We start from the raw sequence: 8,898 nt of genomic DNA, 5'->3' as shown, positions 1-8,898 counted from the left end.
CCAAATGAGAGAACCGTCTTGCAAGCTCAACAGATACCACCACAAAGCACAATGCTATGAACCCATCTTATAGAGAATAAACAAAATACACGAAATAAGCATGAAGGATCATATCCCAACATAACTCTATTGTGGCATGTACCCAATCCAAACATACCGGTCTATATGGATTACCAATTACACAAATTCTTATACTCACCAAACACGTGTATATCAATAGCAAGAACGCGAAGCGCCTGGCCATAATCATGGAGAAACGGATAGAAAAATATACCACAGACACGAAAGCCATAACCAAGACACACTAAATCATTCAACACCCCAAAAACCATATTGCTTGAATTTCATAACAAGGCCCAAACAGAACCGCATTATGTGTGTGAATAGTTAACAACCTCACAACCCACCATAGCATATGAGAGTAACACATGGAACATATTAGAACATAAATAATATCAACTCTTACCGATGACACCCCCCAATAATAGCCAGGTTGAGTAAACAAACTCGATCTGACGTAAAATACACATTCTCATTAGGCCTACAAATGGGCCCCCAAATCAATTCCGATCTTCCCGAAATAGGTAAATAATCTTCCAAAGATCCACATTAACCTATCAATAACACATACCATCGGCTGTCTAACTCTTGCCATATCTTCATAGTCCACAACCGAGGAGTAGTCTGCCTCTAAGAACTCTCAGTCTCCAAATCTCAAGAATACAAGAATCTCCATATCCGATCTCAACTCGACCACTCAAATAATTGGTTCATCCCTCATACACAATTATCTCACGAGAAATACTCCCATAATTCTTCCGTGCCACGTAGGAAAATTTGAACATCAGTAGTCAACAACCAGGCAATTGCTATAATACTAGTCAAGCATTTGCAAGTTAGAACACAATGCGCTTTCAAAAATGCACACCCTTCTCAGGTGATACTAGATGGTGCCGACATTCTTCTAAACATATTAAATTGCCCAAGCTGTCTAGAACTCATGATATTTCCCTCGAAACAGAACCACAACCTTGTACATGCAAATCGCAATCCCAAAAGATACACCGCATCTGCCATGCCATCATATAAATACACGATAATCTCATTATCCACTATGAATCACAAGTAGGATAGACACCTCATCAACCATGAACTTTCCGCTTGACCCTATCCAGGAGAAAAATCACAACATGCAACATATTCCTCATACCTGTAGAGGACATCCGTCACAAGTTGTTTTCAAGACCATCAAGAAGTCCTCGAAACCTATTTGCACATAACCAAGCCAACAAAACTGAATCCCTGAAACTTAACTAAGTCACGCAGGTCACGAAATCCAATAGTAGGGTCGCAAAACACCTGTAAAGCCTACAAAAAGAACCGATCACTTTTATTACTATGCTGATCCAAAGCACTACCAAGCTAACCTATTTCTTCCAGTTCCTCTCGACTTGCCTTCAAGTAAACACTTCTCCTTACCAGTACACTGCGATCCTTATACCAAAGCTCACCCTAAGAGATCCTAGCATTAAACAACGTCGTCTTAAGACCCATAAGCCACTGTATTCCCTCCTAAGAGCCCAACAGAACCACAACCAAGATACCTATTCTGAAGAGACCTTTTGTGAATTTGAAACTATTCCTCAAACCTCTCTGATGCTGAAATATTCCGCACCAACCAATGCAAATCTCAAATCTTAGCCATTTACAAATCAGAGAAAACCTCAAATACCATATATGAATCTTGAACTCATTAGAACCTTCTCAGGAGTCATCCACTCTTCTCTAATCTCCAATGCATCGCTAATACGAGCCGATCGACTTGTGCTCCAATATCACACACCGTTAAGTAACCAAGTGAATCTATTTTCCTTGCACATTACATCCACCATGAATAACAAAGCCAAATTGTTCCAAGATTTCCATAAGCCTATAAAATATAGTACATCATGCACCCCGCAATTTCCTTCCCCGCACTAACCTCAAAGTCAGTCCCCTTCAAGTCATAACTGATCCACAAATATGCCTCAGGCCAAAACTAATATAACATATGACCATGCAATCTGATCGTTTGCAGTAGACTCCCACTTGGCTCGAAGGCATAGAACATAACATCCAATAACTCACAATACCCTCACTCCATAACTGCCATGATCTCGCACTGTAATTCAACTAAATCCTTTATAAGCTCATGTAATGCTAGTCATAAAATACCTCAAATTATCTGCTACGTGCATATTCACCCTCGTGACAGTAATGCGAACTTTTTCAAGCGATCCAAACTCAATTGCAACATATATAACCAATTGGTAGAAGAAAAACTCTCCACAGAAACAGCACGGGGATCACACACCCGTAGACCACCCCGCAGGAGATAACCCACATGCTTAGCCTCAAACTGGCATCTCTCGATGACTCTATCACAGTCAAAACCACTATGTATTCACTTAACCCTCCCGAGTCTAAACTCATCAACAAGACATAAGAATCTACTTTATTCCACAAATGTACAATTGAAAGATCCCTCAATACACTCAAAACTCAAGACTGTAAAACACATCAAGACAGAAATCAAGCATCCATAGTCCTTTCACATCCCAAGAAAAATTCTTCTCGTCACATACAAATAGTCTCGACTCAAAATCCACCCAGTCATGATGGCACCTAACCCAACCTGTCAGGTAAGCCAATTAATAACTATCCAACTAAATTAATATTTAACTACCTCTAATACACTCCCCAAGGACTGGTAGTACAAATCATGAGCTTCTAAGATTAGAATTTACAATGCTGGTATAAAATAAATACATTATCTATTCGAAATTTACATAAACAAATTTTTATAAATCTAAGGCTACCTTGAACAAGAGGAAGCTACAACCGAAACGCAAGTACGTCTTCAATTCCATCTCCCGTCGATCACAACAACATCAGCAACCAACATCTGCACGCAAGGTGCAGAAGTGTAGTATGAGTATAACCAATCCCATGTACTCAATAAATAACAAACCTAACCTTAGGTTGAAAATAGTGACGAGCTGGAACAAAGGTCGGGTCCAACACCAATAGCCAAGAACAATCCATAACAACGTAAAGCAAGTAATAAAAGAAGTAACTCAGAGATAAAATGCTCAGCTTAATCATGATTTCTGAAAATAGTTCTGCCTTTTAAGTATATCAGTGAAAACCCAAGTCATTTACCGAAGTTGCCAAAAATATGAGTAAGTTTGAAAACAGAAATTTTTCCCAAAACTCCTGCCAACAATAAATAAGATACTTCATTTTTCTTTCCAGATAGCCAGTGTAAAATGCATCACTATGCCCTGATGTTTCGTAGAATTTCGGCATATTTGATACCAATTATACAAGACTTTAGCTCATCTTTCAATGCCTTTTTAGTTAATTATTATGAAGTTTTGATGTTTTGTAGTGCATGAGGCTTGAGGACCGAAAAACATGGAAAAGAAGTCAAAAAGCGACAAAAGGGCAGAAATGATACAAGTATGCGGTCACATAAAACATATGCAGACCGCATAACCATCGCAGACTGAAGCAGATTTTTGGTTAACTGAAGAGGAGAAAATGCGATCCATTATGCGGTCGCATAACGATTATGCGGACTGCATAGTGATCGCATAACTGAAATCAAGAAAGCTGAGAAGCACTTCTACGGAGGAATATGCGGTCGCATAATGGATATGCGGACCGCATAATTGTAATGCGGTCAGGAGGTGGGATTGGAGACATGAGATTATGCGATGATTTCGAAGAATATGCGGACTGCATACGTGATCTGCGACCAGTATGCGGTCGCATAAATGCTCTGCAGGGTTAATTTTTGTCAAATTTTGGCTCCGACTTTTAGTCCACTATAAATAAATTTATTAGGGATTTTGTGGGTCAGTTGGGCTGAAAAAGAGACTACAATTGAAGGCATTGAATATTCCATTGTTTTGGAAGCTTTAGAAGAAAGATTCTTGCACTTTTATTAGCTTTATGACTTTAATTATTGTTTTACCTTTGTATTTTAGTATGAGTGGCTAGTCTTAAATACTAAGGTTGTGGACCCTAAATGGGTGTAATGTTAATAAGTGTTTACCATTGACTATATATATATATATATATATATATATATATATATATATATATATATATATATATATATATATATATATATATATATATAATGGTTGGCTGATATTTATTAACTTCTCATTCTTCATTTATTGTTGGTGGATGCAAACATTAACAAATACCATTTTACTCTTTCTTTACTTGGAAAAGTGGGTTAGGGTTTGGTAGGAGTGAATATCAAAAACTCAAGGCTTTAAACCTTGTTTACTAGAATCGCCTAGGAATAAGTGGATTCTAGTTGGTATATATTGATTATTCTTAATTGCAACTCTTTTATATTTGGAAAAATCATTAAGAGGAAATACTACTCAGCTATTAGAAAATATTGAGTAGTGAGTTAGAAATCATTTGCATATCAGAGGATCTCTCATTAGAAATATATCATATTAACACCGATAGCATTACATTCCAATGAAGGGGACGCAACCTTAGTTTCTTTAATCAAATTAATTACAATCTCACAATATTATACTTGTCTTCATTTCACTCAATTACAACACTCTTTTTAGCTAACGGAATAGAATTACGATTTAAGTCAAGTTTCACAATACTCAAGTAACCTTTTCACACATATTCCCTGTGGGATTCGACCCCAACCTAGTTGGGTTATTATATTTGACATAGACCTCTTTACACTATTTATTAAGGTGTAATTTGAGCGTATCAAATTTTGGCGTCGTTGTCGGGGAATACGGTTTTGAAATTACTAATTAGAGTGTGCTTTACTTTACATCTTTTTCTATTCCATCACACTTTGATTGCTTTGATTGGTGTGCTAGGTAAACATGGCAGAGTATGAGGAAGAAGAGAATATTTTTGTGGATATCGAGGAATACATTGAGGCTACAAATGCCATTGTCCCTCCGTGAGTTGATGCTGCTACCTTCAAAGTGGAACATGGTTTAATCTTAATGCTTAAGGCGGAAGGATTATTCAGAAATTACACTGATGATGATATAATACAACATCTTAGAAACTTCTTGGGTGTGTGTGCGATTCATAAGTAGAACAATGTGACAGATGATGCCCTGAGACTGCGGGTATTCAAGTACTCATTAACTAGAGAGGCGAGAAAATGGATCCAAAATCTACCTCCTCATTCCATACACTCTTGGACTGAACTCGTCCATGCTTTCTTAGCCAAATGGTTCCCACAAAGCAAGAAGTCCGAGCTCAGAGATAAAATCTTCTTCTTCAAACAACTACCAGGAGAACACTTACATGAGGCATGGGACCGTTTCAAGCTATACCTAGTGAGGTCGCCGAATCATGGTTTGGATCCATTGAACCAATCGATAGCAAAAAATGTGGCGGATGGGCCTTTCATGGACAAAACATTCCCAAGGATTACACAAATTTTAGACAAGATGGCCGAGCACAACCAAGCTTGGCACTCGGAAGATACCACGGGTGGAAGTGCATACGGTACTCCATCACTGACCAACATGATTAAGGAGAACCAAGAGAGAGACCAAGTGATTGCTTGGCTTGCCACCAACATTAATGTGTTGACCAAGATATTCATGGAAAATCAGACTAAGAAAGTAAATGTTGTGGAAGATATGCAACCCATGGTGAATCAAGAGTGCGAGGAAGCAAACTATGTCCATAATTCTCAAGGTGGTTATCGCCAACAAAATCAATTGAGGCCTAACCCATAAGGGCAAGGCCATCAACAGTGGCGCAATGATCAAGGTAGATCAAGTCAAGGTAATTGGAGCAAAAACAACAACTATGCAAACCGGAGTTCAAACCCCTATGTTACACCAAAGGGGCAATACTCTAACTCCTCGCATTATAAGGAAGGTTCTTCAAGTGAGTCCAAGTTGGAGGGCATGCTTGAAAGAATATTGCAAAATCAAGAAAGAGGCGACACTATAATGAAAAACATGGCCGAACTTGTGGGGTCACACACTGCATCTATACAAAAGTTAAAAATGCAAATGAGAGATTTGTCAAGACAGAAAAATCCAAAGCTAAAGGGCACACTTCCAAGTGACACAATTGAAAACCCTAAAGGTAATGGGAGTGGTCCAACTTCTCATTACATGGTAATCACCACGCGAAGCGGGAAGGTACTTCAAGGAGAAAATGAACAAATTATTGGAGTAGATGATCTTGAGCAAGAGGTTGAGGCACAAGTTGAAGTGTCGATTGTTGTTGAAGTTGAAAAGCTCCCAAAAGAAGTGAAAGTCCAAGAAGCAAATCATGAAAAGGTAAAGAAAAAGGTGAAAGAGGCACCAAAAGCTCTAGCACCAATTCCTAGACCTTCCCCTCCGTTTCCTCAAAGACTTGCTAGGAGGGTTGATGATAGCAAATTCGAGAAATTTTATGACATTCTCAAGCAATTGTCGGTGAACATACCATTTGTGGAAGCCTTTCAAGAGATGCCGGGTTTTGCTAAATACTTAAAGGACTTGATAACCAAGAAAAGAAATACCAAGAATGAAGTGGTTATGTGACTCACCGGGTTAGCTCCATTGTTGCAACAACCACCGTTGAAAAGAAGAAAACCCGGGAGCATTCACCATTCCATGCACTATTGGCTTGCAAGATTTTTCAAGGGCTCTATGTGACAACGGGGCTAGCATTAACTTGATGCCTCTTGCTATTTACAAGCAAGCGCGGTTAAGCATGCCGAGACCTACAAGCATGAGGTTGAAAATGGCCTATCGTTCAATCAAAAGACCAGTGGGAACTGTTGATGATGTCCTAGTGAAAGTGGGAAAGTTCCTCCTTCCGGCCGATTTTGTGATCCTTGACTTTTCATTGAGAAAGAAGTCCATATCATCTTAGGGAGGCCATTCCTTGCTACCGGACGAGAACTTATGGATTTGGAACGAAATGAAATCAAGTTCTGAATTAATGATGAAGAGTTCACCTTCCAAGCAAGTAAAGGTATGAAGCTGCCACATGCATATGAAGGCATCTCAGTTGTTGATGTTGTTTATGAAGTAGAGGACACAAGTGAAATGAAGATGGAAGAAGAATGCCTATGTGAGGCTTTGGTGGCGATATTGGTAAATTTTGATGGTGAAAACATGGAGGGGTAGATGGAATCGATGAATGCATTAGAAGGATGTGGGTCCTACACTTACGCACCAAAGAAGCTTTCTCTTGACTTAGAGAATAGAGCCACTCCCCCCCACAAAGCCTTCAATTATTGAGCCGCCGCAACTTGAACTCAAGCCACTTCCACCACACTTAAGGTATAAATTTCTTGGCTCTAATGATACTTTACCGGTAATGGTTTGTGTTTGTTGAATGATGTGCAGGTAGATCATTTATTGAATGTCCTGAGGGAATATCGACAAGCCATTTGGGTGGCAATAGCGGACATCCAAGGGATTCCCGCTGGAATTTGTGACCACAAAATACAATTGGAGCAAGGAAGCAAACCTAGTGTGGAGCACCAAAGAAGATTATACTTGTCGATGCAGTAGGTGGTAAAGAAGGAAATCATCAAGTGGTTAGACGCCGGGGTAGTCTACCCCATTGCCGATAGTTCTTGGGTGAGCCCGGTGCAATGTGTGCCAAATAAAGGAGGCATGACCGTGATCCAAAATGAGAAAAATGAGCTCATCCAAACAAGGACTGTGACCGGATGGAGAGTTTTCATGGACTACCGGAAGCTCAACAGTGCCACTTGCAAAGACCATTTCCCTATGCCTTTTATTGATCAAATGCTTGATCGGCTAGCGGGAAGGTCATTCTATTGCTTCTTGGATGGATATTCCGGCTATAACCAAATCAACATTGCATTGGAAGGTCAGTAGAAGACAACATTCACATGCCCATATGAGACTTTTGCTTTTAGCCGAATGCCATTTGGGCTATGCAACGCTCCGGCTACCTTCCAACGGTGCATGATGTCAATTTTCTCGGACATGGTAGAAGATTTCCTAGAGGTGTTTATGGATGACTTCTCTGTAGTGGGTGATTCCTTTGAGAATTGTCTTGACAACCTTAGACAAGTGCTCAAAAGATGTGAAGAAACAAACCTTGTACTAAATTGGGAAAAGTGCCACTTTATGGTGGATGAGGGCATTGTTTTGGGCAACAAAATTTCCAAACAAGGCATAGAGGTTGACCGAGAAAAGATTGAAATCATTTCTAAGATTCCTCCACCCACTTCAGTAAAGGGTGTCCGAAGTTTTTTGGGGCACGCCGGATTCTATAGGCGTTTTATCAAGGACTTCTCAAAAATTACAAACCCCATGTGCAAGCTCCATGAAAATGATGCTACATTCGTATTTGATGAAAAGTGTCTCAAAGCATTTGAGGAATTGAAGGAAAAGCTCACCACGACACCTATTATTGTCACACCGGATTGGTCTCTTCCATTTGAACTCATGTGTGATGCAAGTGGTGTAGCTTTTGGGAAAGTTCTTGATCAACGGCATAACAAAGTCCTTCATCCTGTCTACTATGCAGGAAAGACACTCAATGGTGCTCAAATGAATTATACTGTGACCGATCAAGAACTTCTTGCCATTGTCTATGCTTTTGAAATGTTTCAGGCCTATTTGTTAGGATCCAAGGTAATAGTCTACACTGATCATGCTGCTCTTCGCTATCTTATGGCGAAGAAGGATGCCAAACCAAGATTGATTTGATGGGTCCTTTTGTTGCAAGAGTTTGACTTTGAAGTCAAGGATCAAAAAGGGACAAAACACCAAGTTGCGGATCACCTATCTAGGCTTAAAGAAGCAGGGAGTCCAAAAGAGAACTTTGACATCAATAATGCTTTTCCAGATGAGCACA

At 39.6% G+C, this 8,898-nt stretch overlaps 1 non-coding gene across 1 annotated transcript; it reads right to left on the bottom strand.

The window, feature by feature from the left end:
- Positions 1 to 5,303: 5,303 nt before the first annotated feature.
- Positions 5,304 to 5,410, bottom strand: LOC117275231 (small nucleolar RNA R71). The gene has a single exon (XR_004505391.1). It is a non-coding gene; the product is annotated as a small nucleolar RNA R71 (small nucleolar RNA).
- Between the last annotated feature and the right edge of the window lie 3,488 nt (positions 5,411 to 8,898).

Source organism: Nicotiana tomentosiformis, chromosome 4 (assembly GCF_000390325.3).
Source record: "Nicotiana tomentosiformis chromosome 4, ASM39032v3, whole genome shotgun sequence".
Taxonomy (NCBI): Eukaryota; Viridiplantae; Streptophyta; class Magnoliopsida; order Solanales; family Solanaceae; genus Nicotiana; species Nicotiana tomentosiformis.
Note: the sequence above shows the minus strand (reverse complement) of the source record. Positions and strands in the feature narration are given on the sequence as shown.